The following is a 24,611-nucleotide window of genomic DNA, read 5'->3' on the forward strand; positions in this document are numbered from 1 at the left end:
CGAAATCCCATATCGATGGTGTTTCATTGAATGGTTTGCACTCTGACACTTGTTGATGGCCCAACATTGAAATCTGTAGTAATCTGCGGAATGGTTGCCCTTCTGTCACACTGAACGATTCTCTTCAGCCGTCTTTGGTCCCGTTCCTGCAGGATTTTTTTTCTCTGGCGCAACGTTGTTGGATACTTGATATTTTACCGGATTCCAGATATTCACGGTACACTCGTGAAATGGTAGTACGGGAAAATGTTGTGGGTTGGCAGGAGACCAACACCGTAATATTAGAGGAAGCCGAAAGGCACGCGTTTTAGCTCACGCAGGCTGGCGTGAGGTCTAGAACAGGACAAGGAAATTAGACTGTAGAAGAAACTGACGTAGCTGATGGAATACTTAACTTTAATCCATAAATGGTGAACATCGCTCTTGACGGTACATGTTTTACAGCATCAATAGTAACTGGTAATGGCGCCTTGCTAGGTCGTAGCAAATGACGTAGCTGAAGGCTATGCTAACTATCGTCTCGGCAAATGAAAGCGTATTTTGTCAGTGAACCATCGCTAGCAAAGTCGGCTGTACAACTGGGGCGAGTGCTAGGGAGTCTCTCTAGACTAGACCTGCCGTGTGGCGGCGCTCGGTCTGCAATCACTGATAGTGGCGACACGCGGGTCCGACGTATACTAACGGACCGCGGCCGATTTAAAGGCTACCACCTAGCGAGTGTGGCGTCTGGCGGTGACACCACAGACAATCCCCACTTCATCACTACCTGTGCCCCATCGCTCTTGCACCGTCTATAACACCACTTTCAAACTCACTTAAATCTTGATAACCTGCTGTTGTAGCAGCAGTAACCGGTCTAACAACTGTGCGAGACACTTGCTGTCTTTTATAGGCGTTGCCGACCGCAGCCCCGTATTCTGCCTGTTTACATATCTGTGTATCTGAATACGCTTCAGTGTAACTCGGTGAGAGAATACCAAGAGGAATACTTAAGAAAAGTCTTGTTTAGCATCCCCGCGGTTTGGAGCAATCTTTACAATTACGTTAGTGTTGGTAAATGACCACACTGCACTGTGGGCACCATAAATAAAAGACCAAATAGGGAGACAGTAATAACTTCACATTCAGGAATGTTCTGGTTTCTCATATTAGGGGAATAAATGTTCACGTGGAAAACCAGCTTCTACGATATTTCTCCATTCTACTTACAAGGGAACCTCCCCATCGCACACCCCTCAGATTTAGTTGTAAGTTGGCACAGTGGATAGGCCTTGAAAAACTGAACACAGATCAGTGGAGAAAACAGGAAGAAGTTCTGTGGAACTATGAAAAAAATAAGCAAAATATACAAACTGAGTAGTCCATGCGAACATAAGCAACATCAAGGTTGGCGTAAACTCAGCAGCTCTGTGGTCCCGTGGTTAGCGTGAGCAGCTGCGGAATGAAAGGTCCTTGGTTCAGGTCTTCCTTCGAGCGTAAAATTTTATTTTTTGTTTTCAGACAATTATCGAAGTTCAGGCACTCACACATAATCAACTTCGCTCTCAAAGATTCCAGGACCTGTTCAGATTTGCTTGGATGTATGCAGGATTTGACGGTCTACACACGGAAAAATTTGAAAACGTTAAAAACATATGTTATGACGGAGAACAGGGAAAAGTGTGCGGCTGTAAAACTGTTGGATTCATTTGTTGCAGTTTATGTGACAAACTCTTATGTTTTCATCACTTTTTTGGGAGTAATTCTCACATCCACAAGAAAACCTAAATCGGGCAATGTAGAAGAATCTTTTTACCCATTCGCCAAGTGTACAAGTTAGGTGGGTCGACAACATATTCCTGTCATGTGACGCACATGCCCTCACCAGTGCCGTATAGAATATATCAGACGTGTTTTGCTGTGGAGGAATCGGTTGACCTATGACCTTCCGATCAAATGTTTTCGGTTCCCATTGGAGAGGCACGTCCTTTCGTCTACTAATCGCACGGTTTTGTGGTGCGGTCGCAAAACACAGACACTAAACTTATTACAGTGAACAGAGACGTCAATGAAGGAATGGACAGATCATAACTTTGCGAAAATAAAGAAAAACTTTTCACTTGAGGGGAGACTTGGACCAAGGACCTCTCGTTTCGCAGCTGCTCATGCTAACCACGTGACCACGGCGCTCCTGAGTTCAGATCATCCTTGATGTTGCCTGTCTTCGCATGGACTATTCAGTTTGTATATTTTGCTTATTTTTTCATAGTTCCACACAACTTCTTCCTGTTTTCTCGATTGATCTGTGTTCAGTTTTTCAAGGCCTATCCACTGTGCCAACTTATAAGTAAATCTGAGGGGGGTGCGATGGGAAGGTTCCCTTGTTAGCGTCTCCAACGGCTAGATTTAAGAAGTAGGAGTTGCGACCGCCACTGCGGTCTCCTGCCCGAACCTGCTAGGTGAAGAACGGTAAGATGTCAGTTGCCTCGACGAACAGCAAAGGTAATTGGACAGCACTCTCTAAACATCAACAAACTAATAAAATATTCATCTTGTGGTGTTGCAGGTCTTCTTGTTACGTCTGTTCTTGCTACGAAATGGGAAGAGGAACTTCGCCTCATGCAAGATACCATTTTTCTGATTTGTTTCACCCAGACATGTTTCAGCACATTTTGTGCTATCTTCAGCGGGTTTTTTTTATTTTGTGACTATAAAATTGTTGTTACATATTAACATTTAGCGAAACTTTTGGTACATAATATTTACAATTGTGACTGAATAAATGTTGTAAAATATTATTCATCATTTGTTCATAGTTCACAGTAGAGATATTTATTAACGACCTGATGCACTATGTGTTGTTTATAACATCATGTCAAAGTTCTGTTTATAGCTAACTGGCAAGAAGAATGATTGCATGCATTAGTTCATATACCTCACATGATACTATTGGACATTTATTTTGGTAGCTATTCTGCTACACAATATACAACTTCTCATCTACAAAACATCAAAACGTAATCTTTATTTTTCTGTTTATTATGCATTTACATCCTCCCCCCCCTCCATGAACCATGGACCTTGCCGTTGGTGGAGAGGCTTGCGTGTCTCAGCGATACAGGTAGCCGTACCGTAGGTGCAACCACGACGAAGGGGTATCTGTTGAGAAGCCAGACAAACGTGTGGTTCCTGAAGAGGGGCAGCAGCCTTTTCAGTAGTTGCAGGGGCAACAGTCTGGATGATTGACTGATCTGGCCTTGTTACACTAACCAGAAAGGCCTTACTGTACTGGTACTGCGAACAGCAGAAAGCAAGGGGAAACTACAGCCCTAATTTTTCCCGAGGGCATGCAGCTTTACTGTATGGTTAAACGATGATGGCGTCCTCTCGGGTAAAATATTCCGGAGGTAAAATAGTCCCCCATTCGGATCACGGGGCGGGGATAACTCAGGAGCACATCATTATAAGGAAAAAGAAAATTGGCGTTCCACGGATCGGGCGTGGAATGTCAGATACCTTAATCGGGCAGGGAGGTTAGAAAATTTAAAAAGGGAAATGCATAGGTTAAAGTAAGATATAGTGGGAATTAGTGAAGTTCAGTGACAGGAGGAACAAGACTTCTGGTCAGGTGAATACAGGGTTATAAATACAAGATCAAATAGGGGTAATGCAAGAGTAGGTTTAATAATGACTAAAAAATAGGAGCACAGGTAAGCTACTACAAACAGCATAGTGAAATCATTATTGTCCCCAAGATAGCCATGAAGCTCACGAATACCACAGTAGTACAAGTTTATATGCCAACTAGCTCCGCAGATGACGAAGAGATTGATGAATGTATGATGAGATAAAGAAATTATTCAGGTAGTGAAGGGAGACGAAAATTTAATAGTCATGGGTGACTAGAATTCGATAGTAGGAAAAGGAAGGGAAGGAAACGTAGTAGGTGAATATGGAATGGGGGTAAGAAATGAAAGAGGAAGCCGCCTGGTACAATTTTGCACAGAGCATAACTTAATCATAGCTAACACTTGGTTCAAGAATCATGATAGAAGGTTGTATACATGGAAGAAGCCTGGAGATAATGGAAGGTTTCAGATAGATTATATAATGGTAATGATGACTGACCACAATCTATCGGTTATGAACTATAGATTAAAACTGAAGAAACTGCAAAAAGGTGGGAATTCAAGGAGATGGGACCTGGATACACTGACAGAACCAGAGGTTGTACAGAGTTACAGGGAGAGCATTAGGAAACGACTGACAAGAATGGGGAAAGAAGTACAATAGAAGAAGAATGGGTGCTTTGAGAGATGAAAATTTGAAGACAGTGGAGGATCAAGTAGGTAAAAAGAAGAGGACTAGTAGAAATCCTTGGGTAACAGAAGAAATATTGAATTTAATTGATGAAAGGAGAAAATACAAAAATGCAGTAAAGGAAGCAGGCAAAAAGGAATACAAACGTCTCAAAAATCAGATCCACAGGAAGTGCAAAATGGCTAAGCAGGGATGGCTAGAGGACAAATGAAAGGATGTAGAGGAGCATATCACTAGGAGTAAGACAGATACTGCCTACAGGAAAATTAAAGGGACTTTTGGAGAAAAGAGAACCTCTTGCATGAATATTAAGAGCTCAGATGGAAACCCAGTTCTAAGCAAAGAAGGGAAAAAAGAAAGGTGGAAGGAATATATACAGGGTATATACAAGGGCAATGATCTTGAGGACAATATTATGGAAATGGAAGAGGATGTAGATGAAGATGAAATGGGAGATATGATACTGCGTGAAGAGTTTGACAGAGCACTGAAAGATCTAAGTCGAAACAAGGCCCCGGGAGTAGACAACATTTCATTAGAACTACTGATAGCTTTGGGAGAGCCAGCTCTGACAAAACTCTACCATCTGGTGAGCAAGATGTATGAGACAGGCGAAATACCCACAGCCTTCAAGAAGAATATAATAATTACAATCAGGAGTTGACAGATGTGAAAATTACCGAAATATCAGTTTAGCAAGCTACTACTGCAAAATACTAACACGAATTCTTTACAGACGAATGGAAAAACTGGTAGAAGCCGACCTCGGGGAAGATCAGTTTGGATTCCTTAGAAATATTTGAACACCTGAGGCAACACTGACCCTACGACTTATCTTAGAAGATAGATCAAGGAAAGCCAAACCTACGTTCCTAGCATTTGTAGACTTAGAGAAAGCTTTTGACAATGTTGACTGGAATATTCTCTTTAAAATTCTGAAGGTGACAGGGGTAAAATAGAGGGAGCAAAAGGCTATTTACAATTTGTACAGAAACCAGATGGCAGTTACAAGAGTCGAGGGACATGGAAGTGAAGCAGTGGTTGGGAAGAGAGTGAGACAGGGTTGTAGCCTATCCCCGATATTATTCAATCTATATATTAAGCAAGGTAAAAGAAACAAAAGAAAAATTCGGCGTAGGAATTAAAATCCACGGAGAAGAAATAATAACTTTTAGGTTTGGCGATGACATTGAAATTCTGTCGGAGACAGCAAAGGACCTGGAAGAGCAGCTGAACGGACTGGACAGTGTCTTGAAAGGAGGATATAAGATGAACATCAACAAAAGCAAAACGAGGATAATGGAATGTAGTTGAATTAAGTCGGGTGATGCTGCGGGAATTAGATTAGGAAATGAGACACTTAAAGTAGATTTAAGTGTCAGGAAGTCGTTTTTGAAAGTATTTGTATGGACTGTAGCCATGTATGGAAGTCAAACGTGGACGATAAATAGTTTAGACAAGAAGAGCGTACAAGCTTTCGAAATGTGGTGCTACAGTAGAATGCTGAGGATTAGATGGGTAGATCACATAACTAATAAGGAGGTACTGACTAGAATTGGGGAGAAGAGAAATTTGTGGCACAACTTGACTAGAAAAAGGGATCGCTTGGTAGGACATATTCTGAGGTATCAACTGATCACCAATTTAGTATTGGAGGGCAGTGTTGAGGGTAAAATCGTAGAGGGAGACTAAGAGATAAATACACTAAGCAGACTCAGAAGAATGTAGGTTGCAGCAGGTACTGGGTGATGAAGAAGCTTGCACAGGATAGAGTAGCATGGAGAGCTGCATAAAACCAGTCCCTGAACTGGAGCCCATAACAACAACAGATGCATTTACAAACGGAAATGAATATATATCACGTTTTTCGTGCGTAACTTAGCCGGCCGAGGTGGCCGAGCGGTTCTAGGCGCTACAGTCTAGAACCGCGCGACCGCTACGGTCGCAGGTTCGAATCCTGCCTCGGGCATGGATGTGTGTGATGTCCTTAGGTTAGTTAGGTTTAAGTAGTTCTATGTTCTAGGGGACTGATGACCTCGGAAGTTAAGTCCCATAGAGCTCAGAGCCATTTGAACGAATTTGGGTGAGGGCGGGAGAAAGAATTTTTTTTTTCTCATGAGTAGTTTTGGTGTGGGTGTTATTTGCATAGTTCTTCTATTATGGCGAAGAGGGTTTTATCGCACAGTGATGTGTATTCATTGAGTACTCTCTTTCCTTGGGCTATTGATTTTTGGATGTTGTAGTTTTCTTCTATAGTTAATTTTTGATATAAACTGCTACTAGTTTTAACGAGGTGTAAGTCAGTTTCAATGTTTGTTGGGTGGTGTCTGTGAGCTATCAGGTGGTCTGCAAATGTTGAGTGTGTGCTGTTGCTTTTCAGTGCTCTGAGGTGTTCTGTGTACCTTGGTCCGAAATTCCTGCGTGTTTGGCCCACATATACAGACTGACAGCTGTTGCAAATAAGTTGGTATACACCGGACTGGGTGTATTTGTTAGTGTTGGTGGTATTTCTTCCAATGAAAGGTAGTACTGTAGCGGCCCTTTCCGTTTTCCAGTGATGCTTCATCTTACAGGTATCAAAAGATTACTAGATAGCAGTAAGCAAGTGAATACGTTTCAGAGTTCGCACAGAAATAGTACTTCCATCTCGTTATCCAATACTTTGTTTTCTTTAACAAAGCATGGTTTTGGGCTAGAGGGCAAAACCAGTCATAACGGAACTACCACATATTCTATGACAGTAAAACTGGTAGTACCGTTAAGGTTGCTTTCTCTGTAGCTACTAGAAGTGTTCTGAAGATGGGCAAAACTCTCCAAAACACGTCATTTTGAGAAAAGAAAAACAACCGTCAATAGACGGAGAATCAGTCTGTTTTCTGCTGGAGAGTATTTGGATTACTTTTTATGGTGATTGTGTGCTTACTTATAGGTTTCAAGGGTAACTCCACATCGCAGCCCCCTCAGATTTATTGGTAAGATGGCCCAGTGGACAGTCTGTCGATAACTGAACACAGATCGAGAACGAAAACAGGAAGACCGTCTGCTGAACTGTGAAAAAGGAAGCAAAATAGAAACAGTGAACGGTGCAAGTTCAAGATGTGCAGCATCGATCCAGTTTGTGGTCACGGTGTTAGACTGCGAAGGGCGACATCCGCGCTCAAATCGGTCTCTCGTATCCCACATTTTCTTTTTTTCACAAAATTACGAACTGTCCGTCAGGTCATTGATGTGTCTGTTCACTGTATTCAAATTTGTGTATGTGTCTTGGAGTAACGTCCGTTTGCAACGGCGGAGTGTAAGGAAGAGACCTCCACACGCACGTACTTCCTGTTCGTTCTAGACAAGTACCGCATGCTACGACTTTTGCGTTATGTTTTGGAAGTCTTGGCTCTTGAATTCCTTTCTTGTAACATAGTTCACATCAGTTTATTTGTTGATTCCATTTCTATGAGATGTATCTGTGCTATCTCGCCTGCTCTCACCCTTCATCATATTTACTTGCGACGGTAATATATTCTTATCACATGACTCATTTTCTACAACCAGTGTGTAGTACGACAATTGCCAAGACTACAGAAGGAGAACAGTCACGTCAATGACCGGACGGGAAGCTTATAATTTTGTGAAAAAAATGGGACACGTGGGAGGTTTGAACATGGATCTCCCGCTCTGCACCCCGACACTATGGACACACAAGCACGTCGCCACTGTTCTTGCAAGGAACTGATGCTGCACATTTTCATCTTGGACCGTTCACTATTTCTTTTTTCACAGTTCAGTACACCTCCTTTCTGTCTTCATGTTTGATCTGTGTTCAGTTTATGAAGGACTATGCACTGGGGCATTTAACTACTAAATCTGATGGGGGTGCGATGGGGAGTTTACAACCTCTTCGACTTGTGTTATGATTCGAATTATATTATCTCATGTGTTATGAATGCTTTGCTTCTACAATGTCGGTAACTGACTGCCACCTGCAGACTTAAATGTCTTTGTCTGTTAAATTACATTTAAATAAAATTTTACGAACTTTTCGATTGAACACAACATACAGTTTTGATAGTGTCTTAATGCTTGTATTTTTTTGTTTCCTTTGATTCCAGGTGCAGTAAATTAATTTACTCATCCGATTACCTCGAAGTTGATGCTACTACATACACATCCAGCTATCGGGTTGGTGCGGAAGCCAAATTGCACTGGTGTGGAAAACTTAAGAACGGAAGTTACTTCCACATATTGTCACTGACAATCAACACAGGTCGATTAAACCTGTACCATACATAGAAAGAACTGCTGCTGCTACAGCATAGTACAGAAGGTAGCATTTAGTCGAAGAGAAATGACACTTTTATTCAGAGATAATAACTACACCGAACTCACCGCGATTCATGATGGTCCCCTGGACTTTACAAACGGTGATACAGTGTTCTTAATGATCACCAAGAAGTTAATGATATTTGCAGTTGATCATCACTGAGCCCACAGTACTGTTATTTTTTTACATTTAAATGATTTAGTGTTGAAAAAGCAAAGAAAGTGCGGTAATCTTATGTACAGTAGGTTTTAGTTTAGTTAATATGAAAGTGTAAATTTGGTTCAAGGGGGAACTGTTCCCTTGCTTTACCATATTCCCTTTCTTTCAAGCAAGTTACGCTATCATCTCTGTTTCCCCATGTCTTTTATGATATTTGATATTTGTACGGCAGATGTCAAAATATGGTCAATGACTGGAAACTATCGTATCGTAAATAAAGATATTACACAAGAGCTTTAAGGGGTTCCGGAAAGGCTCAAAATCATGAAAAGTTCAATTTTTACTTTTTTGCGTTTTCTGAATCTGCAGACTATTACCTTTTAATAGATATATAATTTATTCAATTCCGAAGACTACAACTATTTTTAAATTTTTTTTGAAATGTGTTCCACATGGGCGTGACCCACTGTGGCGCTGTTAAACTGCTGTCAAATGGTGTTATTATTAACGTCCGTGTTCATCAGGTACATTTTAGTGATGTGAGATAAAGTATGTGTTGTGGCTAACCTATTTTCAGAGACTTAGCAGCCCCTGAACTGTTGAAAAAGTGTATTCACGGAAAAACTCAAAACCCCAATGAAAGTGTAAATAGTGTTATATAGTCGAGAATCCACAAGACTGTATTTGTTGGAATAGAAACACTTCACTTTGGTGTGTATGATGCTGTTGCGACTTTCAATGATGGCAACATTGTAAGGTGCAAGGTATTTAGAAATATGGGTATGAAGATAGGTTCTAACATGGTACGAGCGATGCTTCCTTTAGACAAGAAACGCCTTCGGGCTGCAGACAGGGCTGTAAAGAGTCTAGAAATACAAGCAAGAGTAAACAGGAGGAGGAACAAGAGGAAGCTGGAGGAGGAGTTTGCAGAGGATGAAGATAATCCATCCTATGGACCTGGAATGCACTAAAAAGTTAATCCAATCTTTGTCGCTCGATTCCCAAAACTTCTATTTTCTCATACTAATTACATGTTTTCTAAGGATCTTCCAAACATATTTGTTTCAAACTTTCAGTAAATGTTACACAGTACCTTCTGCATAATTTAACACAGCCATTTTCCAAAAAACTGTATATTTATGAATATATAAATAAAAAATTGCAAAAAATGTTGTGAATTTTCGTTACAATTGAAAAAAAATCATCTTTAATAACTGAACTAAAATTTTGTAAAATCCCTGTGTTAAGTTGTAGCCCATATTCCAATAAATAATCTGTAAAAAGTTCAACTTCCTACCTCAAATACTTTGTGAGGAAAGATGTAATTTATAAGCGTTATTTTAACATTGCAAGTATAGGGCGTTCCGGAGCCCCTTAAGTTGTCTAAAGATGTAATTCCGTATGCTTACGGGCGTTACACTTGCGACATACGCCTGTTTGACCATGTCAGTGTTCGTACGCCAAGTTAGGATGGTCGCCAACAGACAAAGTTACTTAACTAGAACACGCTTCGTCTGCTTGACCGGCATCTGCGTGTATGCGCGCCCCTCAGTACCTCGTATCACAGGTCAAGTGCCTGTCACCTCGCAATAATCCCATCACGAGGTCCCACGTCTTGAGTGTTATCTTGGCCACAGCTTTCGACAAAACAAAAACACTGTCAAGTGCTTCGGCACTGGCGCTCTCTCCCTCCGGAACACTCTAACCTTGACACTGTCCTAAACCTCGTTGAATTTAAGAAAAAATCGAAGCACTTCCTTTTTCTATAATTCCCTAATCTGTTATTCTGCTCTTCATAGATATATGTAACCTATGTTTTTCCTAATGTTCTTTTCAGTTTTACTCTTGGAGTCATTACCATTTCTAAATGTTGAAAAACATAATAAAAATTGATCTAGTATAACACATGTGCAACAGAGAATGTGAAGCTGACACTCGAGTGGTGCCTGCATAGAAGTGAGAGCTAAGTTACGGATCTGAGTCGCACAGAGCGCCGGCCGGTGTGGCCGAGCGGTTCTGGGCGCTTCAGTCTGCAACCGCGCGACCGCTACGGTTGCAGGTTCGAATCCTGCCTCGGGCATGGGTGTGTGTGGCGTCCTTAGTTAGGTTTAAGTAGTTCTAAATTCTAGGGGACTGATTACCTCAGATGTTACGTCCCATAGTGCTCAGAGCCATTTGAACCATTTTCGGACAGAGCATAAGAAATTGTTACACTTGCCTTATATCGCGTAGGTCCCGCGTGAGCACGCACACGTACCGCAGCAGGATGTGGCGTGGGCTCGACTAATGTCTGAAATAATGCTGGAGGGAATTGACACCATGACTCCTAGAGGACTGCTCATAAATCCGTTAGACTGCGACGGGGTGGAGATGTCTTCTGAACGGCGCTTTGCAAGGCATTCCTTATATGCTCAATAATAATGCTCTTGTAGGGGGGGGGGGGGTTGGTGCCCAACGGAACTGTTTAAACACAGAAGAGTGTTCCTGGAGCCACTCTGTAGCAATTCTGGACGTTTAGGGTGTCGCACTGTCCTACTGGAATTGCCCAAGTCTGTCGGAATGCACAATGGACATGAATGGATGCAGGTGATCAGACAGGATGTTTAAGTACGTATCACCTGTCAGAGTCGTATATAGACTTATCTGGGGTTCCTTATTAGTCCAACTGTACACGACCCACACCATAACAGAGCCTCCCACCAGCTTGAACAGTCCCCTGCTGACATACAGAGTCCATGGTTTTTTGACGTTGTCCCCATACCCGTACATGTCCACTCGCTCCATGCAATTTGAAATGAGACTCGTCCGACCTGGCAACATGTTTCCAGTAATCAACAGTGCAATGTCGGTGTTGAGGGGCCCAGGTGAGGCGTTAAGTATTGTGTCGTGCAGTCATCAAGGGTACACGAGTGGCCCTTCGGCTCCGAAAGCTCTTATCGATGATGTTAATGGCCCAGCATTGAAATCTGTAGCAATCTGCGGAAGGGGTGCACATCTGTCACGTTGAACGATTCTTTTCAACCGTCGTTGATCCCGTTCTTGCAGGATCTTTTTCTGCCAGTAGCGATGTCGGAGATTTGATGTTTTACCGGATTCATGATATTCGCGGTACACTTGTGAAATGATCGTTTGGAAAAATCCCCACTTCATCGCTACCTCTGAGATGGTGTGCCCCATCGCTCGTGCGGCGGCTACAGCACCACGTTCAAACTCACTTAAATCTTGATAACCTGCCATTGTAGAGTCAGTGACCGGTCTAACAACTGCGTCAGACACTTGTTTTTTATAGGCGTTGTCGACCGCAGTGCCGCATTCTACCCGTTTACATATCTCTGTATTTGAATACGCGTGCCTATACGTTTCTTTGGCGCTTCATTGTATAAATCGGTAATTAAGTAAATACATGTATGATCTTGGACAAAACGTCGGTACGGTCATATAGGCCCTTGATAATGTGCCACTGTAGCAGCAGTAACCGATCTAACAAATGGTTCAAATGGCTCTGAGCACTATGGGACTTAACATCTTAGGTCATCAGTCCCCTAGAACTTAGAACTAGTTAAACCTAACTAACCTAAGGACACCACACACACATCGATGCCCGAGGCAGGATTCGAACCTGCGACCGTAGCAGTCCCGCGGTTCCTGACTGTAGCGCCTAGAACCGCACGGCCAAACGGATCTAACAACCGAGCCAGACACTTACCTAGCGCCATATTCTGCCTGTTTAAATATCTCTGTATTTCAATACGCGCCCCTATACCAGTTTCTTTGGAGCTTCAGTGTGACTTAATTAAAATGCATAAAATATTGTTAGAACTGCGCAGCTGTGCTCGAATGACTGTACGGGGCTATTACAAATGATTGAAGCGATTTCATAAATTCACTGTAGCTCCATTCATTGACATATGGTCACGAAACACTACAGATACGTAGAAAAACTCATAATGTTTTGTTCGGCTGAAGCCGCACTTCAGGTTTCTGCCGCCAGAGCGCTCGAGAGCCCAGTGAGACAAAATGACGACAGGAGCCGAGAAAGCGTATGTCGTGCTTGAAATGCACTCATATCAGTCAGTCATAACAGTGCAACGACACTTCAGGAGGAAGTTCAACAAAGATCCACCAACTGCTAACTCCATTCGGCGATGGTATGCGCAGTTTAAAGCTTCTGGATGCCTCTGTAAGGGGAAATCAACGGGTCGGCCTGCAGTGAGCGAAGAAACGGTTGAACGCGTGCGGGCAAGTTTCACGCGTAGCCCGCGGAAAATTGGCTCATGCCAGAACTGGAGACCGACAGCGCCGTCTTCATCTTTCAACAGGATGGTGCTCCACCGCACTTCCATCATGATGTTCGGCATTTCTTAAACAGGAGATTGGAAAACCGATGGATCGGTCGTGGTGGAGATCAGGATCAGCAATTCATGTCATGGCCTCCACGCTCTCCCGTCTTAACCCCATGCGATTTCTTTCTGTGGGGTTATGTGAAAGACTCAGTGTTTAAACCTCCTCTAACAAGAAACGTGCCAGAACTGCGAGCTCGCATCAACGATGCTTTCGAACTCATTGATGGGGACATGCTGCGCCGAGTGTGAGAGGAACTTGATTATCGGCTTGATGTCTGCAGAATCACTAAAGGGGCACATATCGAACATTTGTGAATGCCTAAAAACACTTTTTGAGTTTTTGTATGTGTGTGCAAAGCATTGTGAAAATATCTCACATAATAAAGTTATTGTAGAGCTGTGAAATCGCTTCAATCATTTGTAATAACCCTGTATTATAGGGCAAGTGGCCCTTGACTTCTAAGAGTCGACTTCCACTTAGTCTCAGTACCAGTACTGTGCACGCCCGCAGAAGCTGAAGATTACAGATGTCGACTATGAACAATTTGGCATACTATTCGAACATCACCATATAAACAGTAACAAACAACATGCGTAGAATGGTTTTGACAAGTTTTTCAGAGGCTTTGGTGCATTACATACAATTGCAGTTTTATAATTTAAACAGTAATCGTAATTCCAAAATGGCGCTTGATACGCTGATACTGTGCGTCAATGAATTCTGCAAACAAAACTCATGAGGATTAACGTGTCACAATTTTTTTTCTCTGGTACGACTCTCTCTCTCTCTCTCTCTCTCTCTCTCTCTCTCTCTCTTTCTTGAGCCTTGTCCCGCGGATCTGCAGGATCGGTCCTTCCTGTCACCAGCCCATACCCCCCCCCCCCCCCCCCGCCCCCGGGACAGAATTAGCGTACACCAGTTGTCTGCGTCTAGTTTAAGGCATGGAAGAGTGCGAATGTCTGCGAGCCGTGTAACTGAGGCGGAACGTGGGGACCAGCCCAGTATTCACCTATCGGGATGTGGAAAACCGCCTAAAACCACATCCAGGCTGGCTGGCACACCGGCCCTCGTCGTTAATTCGCCGGGTGGATTCGATCTGGGGCCGGCGCTCCTACCCGAATCCAGAAAGCAGCTCGTTAGCACTCTCGGCTATCCTGGCGGGTTATTCTGTGGTACGACTATTTGCCGTAATTTAGCTAAGTTACTGTTACGGATTTTTAGATCGTAGTTTTAATTGTAAATCGATAACCTACTTATCGATTTTATTGAAGCATCAAAGTGCATCATGCGATGCTGTTATCAGGTTTTCAGATTAATATCACTAATTGATATTTTTATATCCCGAAAGGAAGTGAGACGAATCGATTAGCATGTGAAGTGTTTGGAGATACCTTCAATCGCTCTATAATAAAAAAATAATTAGTGTGGCTCAATGTCCAAGTGCGACTCTTTCTACTGGACGCCGCTTCGGCTACTTGCGTCTCCCTAACCTAACTCAGTTACCCAACCTGAGAAAGGGGATCTACAGTTTACCGCAGAGTCCGAACCACGTGCCGTTTCCGGTGACTCCCCGTACTGTTCACAAACGAAGGCTAATAAGGGGAACCCGTCTAAACGTCATCTTCGATTTCGTCCACATTTGAAATTTGCAGAATGTACAGGGATTGGCCAAAAACGATAGTGGCTGAACCGGGAGCTGCAGATAGCCACGCGTTTGGAAAAAAAATACATATTTGACCCAGATCGATCGAAACATGAGCCAATTATGTCAGCATAGTTTCAGCCAGCGGATGGAAGCGGGAAAAGAATATAAACGGTAATCAGACGATCGTGGATTTGAGTCGCTCTAGGAAAATCTTTTCCTTTAATTTTCAGTTTTTCTTTTACTCACAAGTGAAGATAAACCGAAATAAGGCTCACTATATTGTATCTATTAATATTTTCATAAAGTGCGAGAAGAGAGAGGGCGAAGGATAATCTGAGACCGCAAATAAATTTCCAAGGAAAGGTTGTACTAACAGCGTCGATGAGGACTGTGCACATACACACATCAATAAAGTTTTTCATCTACCCGGTTCCCAGAACTCCTGAAGATAGACGTTGAAAGTGGATGTTGTATCACAGACACAGTCCCTTTGAGTGTTCAGAGATGTTACTATACCCGCGCAAAGATGTAAACAACCATGCCTGAGTAGGGGATCCGTCAGCCGATCAGTTCCAGTCATTCCACCAGGAAGGAGGTGCACAGCTCGAGTTGTATGTAGTTCAACCACGCCTAGACGCCTCAGTACCGCGGTTCGATCACGTCCGTATTGTTACTTTGTGCCAGGAAGGGCTCTCAACAAGGGAAGTGTCCAGTTGTGTCGGAGTGAACCAAATTGATGCTGTTCGGACATGGAGAGGATACAGAGAGACAAAAAAGGGCTACTAATGCAGTGGATGACCGCTACCTACAGATTATGGCTCGGAGGAGCCCTGACGGCAACGCCACCATGTTGAATATTACTTTTCGTGCAGCCACAGGACGTCATGTTATGACTCAAACTGTGCGCAATAGGCTGCATGACGTGCAAGTGCACTCCATGGCGAGGTCCATCTTTGCAACCAAGGCATCAGGCAGCGCGATACAGATGGGCCCAACAACATGCCGAATGGACCGCTCAGGATTGGCATCACGTTCTCTTCCCCGATGAGTGTCGCATATGCCTTCAACCCAACAATCGTCGGGGAAGTGTATGGAGGCAACCCTGTCAGGCTAAGACGCACTGTCCAGCGAGTGCAGCAAGGTGGAGGTTCCCTGCTATTTTGGGGTGGCATTATGTGAGGGCCGGCGTAAGCCGCTGGTGGTCATGGAAGGCGCCATAACGGCTGTACGATACGTGAATGCCGTCTTCCGACCGATAGCGCAACCATACCGGCAGCATATTGGCGAGGCATTCGTCTTCATGGAAGACAATTCGCGCCCCCATTGTGCACATCTTGTGAATCACTTACTTCAGGATAACAACATCGCTCGACGAGAGTGTCCAGCATGTTTTCCAGACTTGAACGCTATCGAACACGCCTGTGATAGATTGAAAAGGGCTGTTTATGGACGACGTGACCCACCAACCACTGTGAGGGATCTACGCCGCGTCGCCGTTGAGGAGTGGGACAATCTGGACCAGCAGCGCCTTGATGGAGTTGTAGATAGTATACCACGACGAGTACAGGCATGCATCAATGCGAGAGGATGTGTTACCGGGTATTAGTGGTACCGGTGTGTACAGCAGTCTGGAACAACACCTCTGAAGGTCTTGCTATGTGGTAGTACAACATGCAATGTGTGGTTTTCATGAGCAATAAAAAGTGCGGAAATTATGTTTATGTTGATCTCTATTCCAATTATCTGTACAGGTTCCGGAACTCTCGGAACCTAGTTATACAAAACTTTTTTTGGTGTGTGTAACTTCCCAGAAGGGATTGTAATTAAAGCGCTCGATCATCAGATAAGTGGAGAATTGTTATTCGTCGACATGAGCCGAAATATTAATTTCAAAGTCACGTATAATAAAATATTTTCACTCCCACGTTCTCTTTCCAGATTGCTTTTAACGAGCATCAGAAACCATATGCTGTATACCGTTTGAAGGTTTTTGAAAGACGATTCTTGTGTTATAAATGCTCCATCCGTGATGCATGTCCTTTATACTCTACAGGCACGCAAAGTTTGTTATATTTGCAAATATTTGTAAATTAATAAAAATGCATAGGATATTGCTACAACAGCATAGCTGTGCTCAAATGACAGTATTGTGCATGTACACACACACAGCCTCCAGAAGTTGAAGATTACAGCTGTCTACTACAAACAATTTGGCATACAATCAATTTATAGCCGAAGCCCGGACCATTGAGGGCAAAAGTAGCTTTTATGAGACAAAGTAATCCATTCGTACAGAGCACAATATGCTATAAAACTTTGCAGAACGTTGTTGTCAGTAGTGCTCAGGTGCTCAGCGTACGTTTTCTGGGTGCGGGCTTGGCGATCCCGAGGTCCCTGAGCAGGGGACTGGTACGCGCCGCCAGTGTTCTGTCGCTGTGAACTCTGGGCATGCTTCAGCGACCACGCTGCGGTGCAGAGATGGAACGTTGTGTGCCACAGGGAACGGGCATCTTGACTTGACCGCTCGGATCGCGAGGATGGTGAAAACCTCTATAGAAACCCCTCAGTCTGAAGCCGTGCTGTGCGCTGAGAAGATACAGGGTGTTTCAAAAATGACCGGTGTATTTGAAACGGCAATAAAAACTAAACGAGCAGCGATAGAAATACACCGTTTGTTGCAATATGCTTGGGACAACAGTACATTTTCAGGCGGACAAACTTTCGAAATTACAGTCGTTACAATTTTCAACAACAGATGGCGCTCCAAGTGATGTGAAAGATATAGAAGACAACGCAGTCTGTGGGTGCGCCATTCTGTACGTCGTCTTTCTGCTGTAAGCGTGTGCTGTTCACCATGTGCAAGTGTGCTGTGAACAACATGGTTTATTCCTTAGAACAGAGGATTTTTCTGGTGTTGGAATTCCACCGCCTACAACACAGTGTTGTTGCAACAAGACGAAGTTTTCAACGGAGGTTTAATGTAACCAAAGGACCGAAAAGCGATACAATAAAGGATCTGTTTGAAAAACTTCAACGGACTGGGAACGTGACGGATGAACGTGCTGGAAAGGTAGGGCGACCGCGTACAGCAACGACAGAGGGCAACGCGCAGCTAGTGCAGCAGGTGATCCGACAGCGGCCTCGGGTTTCCGTTCGCCGTGTTGCAGCTGCGGTCCAAATGACGCCAACGTCCACGTATCGTCTCGTGCGCCAGAGTTTACACCTCTATCCATACAAAATTAAAACGCGGCAACCCCTCAGCGCCGCTACCATTGCTGCACGAGAGACATTCGCTAACGATATAGTGCACAGGATTGATGACGGCGATATACATGTGGGCAGCATTTGGTTTACTGACGAAGCTTATTTTTACCTGGACGTCTTCGTCAATAAACAGAACTGGCGCATATGGGGAACCGGAAAGCCCCATGTTGCAGTCCCATCGTCCCTGCATCCTCAAAAAGTACTGGTCTGGGCCGCCCGCCATTTCTTCCAAAGGAATCATTCGCCCATTTTTCAGATCCGAAACGATTACTGCATCACGCTATCTGGACATTCTTCGTGAATTTGTGGCGGTACAAACTGCCTTAGACGACACTGCGAACACCTCGTGGTTTATGCAAGATGGTGCCCGGCCACATCGCACGGCCGACGTCTTTAATTTCCTGAATGAATATTTCGATGATCGTGTGATTGCTTTGGGCTATCCGAAACATACAGGAGGCGGCGTGGATTGGCCTCCCTATTCGCCAGACATGAACCCCTGCGACTTCTTTCTGTGGGGACACTTGAAAGACCAGGTGTACCGCCAGAATCCAGAAACAATTGAACAGCTGAAACAGTACATCTCATCTGCATGTGAAGCCATTCCGTCAGACACGTTGTCAAAGGTTTCGGGTAATTTCATTCAGAGACTACGCCATGTTATTGCTACGCATGGTGGATATGTGGAAAATATCGTACTATAGAGTTTCCCAGACCGCAGCGCCATCTGTTGTTGAAAATTGTAACTACTCTAATTTCGAAAGTTTGTCTGCCTGAAAATGTACTGTTGTCCCAAGCATATTGCAACAAACGGTGTATTTCTATCGCTGCTCGTTTAGTTTTTATTGCCGTTTCAAATATACCGGTCATTTTTGAAACACCCTATATATGCCTCTTGAGGTGGAGCAGTCGATAGCGGGCAACCTCCGGGGAACCTGCCGCTCCTCAGTTGCGTAAGGCTTACCTAGGCACGTGAGACTCTGTCTAGATGGACTTTTATTTCCCTAACTACTCGCAAGAGTGAGATGGATCGAAATTTTCTTTTACCTATCCAGTGGAAAGTGTGTGCCGCTGGAACGTATCAACGGACAGCCTAGCAAGAGAGCTCGTGTAACCAGTCGTCCTGTCTCTGGGATTATATAGACTTCTTCAGTGTACAGTATGAGAACGCATACTCCCCATGATGGAGCTCGTGGCTCCGCTCCTCCAAAGTGTGTAAATTGCCATGGGGATCAGCCTGTCTGGCCGGCCGGGGTGGCCGAGCGGTTCTAGGCGCTGCAGTCTGGAACCGCGCGACCGCTACGGTCGCAGGTTCGAATCCTGCCTCGGGCATGAATGTGTGTGATGTCTTTAGGTTAGTTAGGTTTAAGTAGTTCTAAGTTCTAGGGGACTGATGACCACAGATGTTAAGTCCCATAGTGCTCAGAGCCATTTGAACCATTTGGATGAGCCTGTCTCGCGTAGGGACTTCAGTGTCTTCTCAGAAGGAAGGAAGATACAGGAGAGTAAAACATCGAAACGCACGCCATATGGTGAGTCCAAGAGGACCTATAAGACCATGCAGCCTGCCATATTCACTAAATATTTTTCTTCGGTCATTAAAAAGCCTATTTCGACAGCCAACGCTTGTACAGGGTGTCCAGAAAAGGACTCCCTGATTTCAAAATTAAATATCTCGAAAACAATGATCGATAGAGGAATGCAGTAAACAGTATGTTTATTGTGAAAGCTGTAAGAAGTTTATACAGCAGTTTGAAATAATAGTTACAAAAGCTGCTAACAGATGGAGCTGTAATCGCCATACGTAATGCCTAGTATAAATAGTGAACCGAAGCCCAGAGCGATCAGTTCCACTATTGAAACGTGAAAGGAGGTTAGCGTACCGAAGGAAGAGATTGAAACCATGTACTCCATTGAATAACGCGTTTTTCTGGTGCTAGAGTACCACAGGTTAGAAGAGAGTCCTATGGCAACAAGGCGAAGTTTTCAAGCACAATTCCAAAAGGACCCGATGCGAAAACCATTCGTACGCTCTTCACAAAATTTCAACGAACAAGCAGCGTAACTGATGATCTAGTGGGGCATGTTGGCCGCAAGCAAACCGCTGTTACGCCTGAAAATATCGCCACAGTTTCGGGAATTATTCAGCGAAATCCAATGTCATCCGTCCGTAGAATTGCATCTGAGACTGGTTTGACGCGTTCCAGCACGCAGAAAATGCTGAGAAAGAGCCTACACATGTTTCCATTCAAAATTCAAACGCACCAGGCCATACCCGTACGAACTGTGCAACAAAGGGTTGCCTTTGCTAATCAGATGCTGACAATGATTGACAGTGAAGGATTTGATGTTGGCTGCATCTGGTTTACAGATGAAGCACACTTCCACCTGAACGGATACGTGAATAAGCAGAACTGGCGATTTTGGGGTTCCGAAAAGCCATATTGGTGCGAAGCGAGACCCCTGTATTCTCCTAAAGTTACTGTGTGGGCTGCAGTATGCAGCAGAGGCATTATTGGCCCTTTTTTCTTTCGAGAAACAGTCACTGGTGCACGTTACGTTGAAATTTTGGAACAATTTGTCGCCACACAGCAAGCGTTAGAGGATCGACCAGGTACTGAATGGTTTATGCAAGATGGTGCCCGACCACATCGGACCGAACAAGTGTTTCGCTTTCTTGAGGAATACTTCGGGAATCGAGTCATTGCTTTGGAATATCCCAAATTTACTGGTGCAGGCATGGATTGGCCTCAATATTCGCCGGATTTGACTCCCTGTGACTTTTTTTTTGTGGGGCACAGTGAAAGACACGGTCTACCCGAAGCATCCCGCCACGCTGGACGAGCTTGAATCGGTGATCTCTGTGGCATGTGAATCCATTTCGGTTGAGACACTACGAAATGTGATGGCGAATTTCATTCTTCGTTTGCGCCACCTCTGTAGTGCCAATGGTGAATATTTTGAAAACATTGTGATGTGATTGTTTGCAAAGATTGTTTTCATACTATTATTTCACTTATGTATGCTGATATGAGCTGTACAGCGTACATCGCCATCTGTTAGCAGCTTTTGTAACTATTATTTCAAACTGCCGTATAAACTTCTTACAGCTTTCACAATAAACATACCGTTTACTGCATTCCTCTATCGATCTTTGTTTTCGAGATTGAAACGTCCTCTTAGAACAATTTATACAGGACTTTGCTTAACCTGACACACAATATTTTTAGCGCAACGCAATCTGACTTTCAAAAATCCCTACAAAAGAATGGCCCTGACTAACATTAACCTATACCTTTCACAAATCACTTACCTCACAAAAATCTTCATTACTCGAACTACTGCAATACAGCGAGCGGTACTACTGCCAGCTAAATAAAAGATTCAAACTACTGAAGGCACTAACTGCTGATAGGCATAGTTAGCAAATGAAAGATTTTGATAGAGAACAAACAATGTATTTACCTTAATAGTGTTGAAAAATCATAATATACATAGCAGTTCATGACATCCAGTATTAGAAATTTCAAAACTCCGCCATTTCTCTCCCCACATCCACCACTGCTGGCGGCTCACCTCCAACTGCGCAACGCTACGCGCTGTTGACATCCAGCTGCCGCTGCCCAACACTACAATGGCAGACAACAAAGCAAACTAGCCACAGACTGCACACAGCACAGCCAGTGATTTTCATATAGAGCGCTACGTAACGTTGCCAATAAAAAAACATAAACAGCCTACTTACATAAAGAAAACATAAACAGCCTACTTACAAGATATTTAATTTTGAAATCAGGGAGCCCTTTTCTGGACACCCTGTATGTAAAAATGGTTGATAGTGTCGGCAATAGTACCCGCATTTTCCAAGCTGCTGTTGTTTCAGAGCCCATTGTTCTCCCGAGGACGCCAGATGAAGCAACAGTTGCAACTGCAGAGCTCCGTGAGATTGCAGGGAGGATCAAGTTGGACATCAGATCCAACAATTCTGAGTTCGACAAGTATCTTTTCTCCATGTGGGAACTGGAATTGGCACTGTCTGAGAATCGTGATACTTCATCCTGTGACGACCAACTCCGGTACAGCTTGCTTCGACTTTTGCGAGCAGAATCAAAGGAAATCCACCTCAAATGTTTCGCTCTCGTATGGCTGACGTACAACTTTCTCAGCTCGTGAAGAGAGGCAGTTTTGAAACCTCTCCTCAAACCAGGAAAGGATCGCACATGGCGTAATAGCTTAGCAGTTACCGGAGTATCGCCTTAACGAGCTGTGTAGGAAAGACCCTGGAGCGAATGGTTAACCGTCGTCTGGTCTGGTTGTTAGAGACCGGGCAACTCCTTGGCCGCTCTCAGTGTGGGTTCCGGAGATTTCGGTACACTGTCGACAACCTGACGCTACGAGAGGCGCACACCAGGCTTTCCTACGTAAACATCAACTGTCTCGCTGTAGTCATTGGTATCAGTAAGGCATCCAACACTACTTGGAGACACAGTTTACTCGTGCAACTCTACAATGAGGCTTTTGTGGCGACCATCACATCTTCATACAGTCTTTCTTGTCTAAGTGATTTTCTAGGACCCAAGTTGACAACGGTCTGCCGTATCGTTTTGAGCAGAAGAATGGTGTTCCTCAGAGCAATGTTTTAAGTGTTACCCCCTTTGCCATAGCCATGAACAGTATCACGTCTAAAGTAAAAAGTCCTATACAATGTGGACGATTTCACTACTTTCTGTTCGTCTTTCAGTGTTGCAGCAGCGACTCGTAAGTTGGAACTTACAGTGCGGAGATTAGAGGAGCGGTATGCGAAGACAGGTTTTCAGTTTCCTGCGGATAAATGTGCGTGCGTTCATTTTAAACGTTCTCGTCGTATTTTTAATTTATCTGACTTGCATATGAAGGGGACTGTTTACATTTTAGCGACTCAGTGATGTTTCTGGGCCTCTTTCTTCACTCCAAACTGTCGTGGTTGCCATATTTGAAGGACACAAATGCTAGAACCCAGAAGGACTGAAAATAGCGAAGTGTCTTATCCATAGGTTCAAATGGCTCTGAGCACTATGGGACTTAACATCTGAGGTCATCAGTCCCCTAGAACTTAGAACTACTTAAAGCTAACTAAACTAAGGACATCACACACATCCATGCCCGAGGCAGGATTCGAACCTGCGACCGTAGCGGTCGCGCGGTTCCAGACTGAAGCTCCTAGAACCGCTCGGCTACCGTGCCCGGTTTAGCGATAGGTCTTGGGGGGCAAACAAGCTGCGTCTACTCCAGTCTTATAGGGGTTTTCTGTGTTCAAGTATAGACTATGGATGCACAGTGTATCGGTCAGCGAGACCTTCTTACTTGAAGATTATCGACGCCATCCACTATGAGCGGATTAGGCTCGCCACAGGACCAGCCGTGTAGCCAGTCTCCGCGCTCACAATCCGGCGGCAGTTGAACTTGGTGCGTCATGCATGTGAGTTCCCTGCATCTCTGACTTCACCTGCATACAATACTTTTATCCAATCGTCCATGAGGGAAAAGACCGTTTGGAATCCCCGTACGGCATGTGCTGGAATCACTTGGTGTGGTGCACGTACAGCCTCAAATCCAGGGTTTTAACCCTCAGCTACCCTGGTTACTGCAGAGATTAATTTAAGATTTAGGACAGTATAGGAGAGATTGCACTCCTCCTTCCTTTTTGAATGTGATATTTTACGCGATCACCACAACTATTAGTTGTCTTTATGGATTGGTCTAAACAGGGGGACTCCATTGCTTGTTCTGTTGTTTTCCCTGATTCTTTTCTCAAGGTCCAACACCAACGAAACTTTACTGTCTTCGACATGGAATTACATGCGATCTTGTGAGTAGGGGGACAACATATGTGCCACCCCACTCTCCATTGTTGCCAAATTTATTCAAGATGGCGGCGATGACGTCATCCAAGATGGCGGCATATAGACTTGGCAACATCGCATGACGTCATCCAAGATGGCGGCTTTTGGTGGGAGAATAGTCCAATTGTGCTACCTCCTATAACCTAATCTCAAGAAAAAATGGCGGGAAGTTTGAATTTTGGCAGGAAAATATTCCAAATGTGCTACGTCCACTAACCTAAGCCTCCAGAAGAAAAAAAAATGGCGGGAAGTTTGAATTCCAACAGGATAATGCATGCAAAGACCGTACTTCCCTTTATTATTATTATTGATTATCATTCATTATCATTCATTATCATTTATTAACATTCATTGTCATTCATTGTCATTCATTATCATTTATTTTTATTTATTATCATTTATTATTATTTATTGTTATTGACCTGCCACCACTAGAAAATTCCTTCCAAATTCAAATAATTACACGATAATAGCTGCAAAACCTTACTTTTGTTTATTATTATTCATTATCATTTATTAACATTCATTATCATTCATTGTCATTTATTATCATTTATTATCATTCATTATCATTTATTATTATAGGCCTACCTCCAGTAGAAAATTGCGCCAAATTCAAATTCCAACACGATATTCTCTCGAAAATTGTACTTCTATGTATTATTATCATTTATTATTTATTCAAGATGTCCGATTTTCTCGG

Source organism: Schistocerca cancellata, chromosome 7 (assembly GCF_023864275.1).
Source record: "Schistocerca cancellata isolate TAMUIC-IGC-003103 chromosome 7, iqSchCanc2.1, whole genome shotgun sequence".
NCBI lineage: Eukaryota > Metazoa > Arthropoda > Insecta > Orthoptera > Acrididae > Schistocerca > Schistocerca cancellata.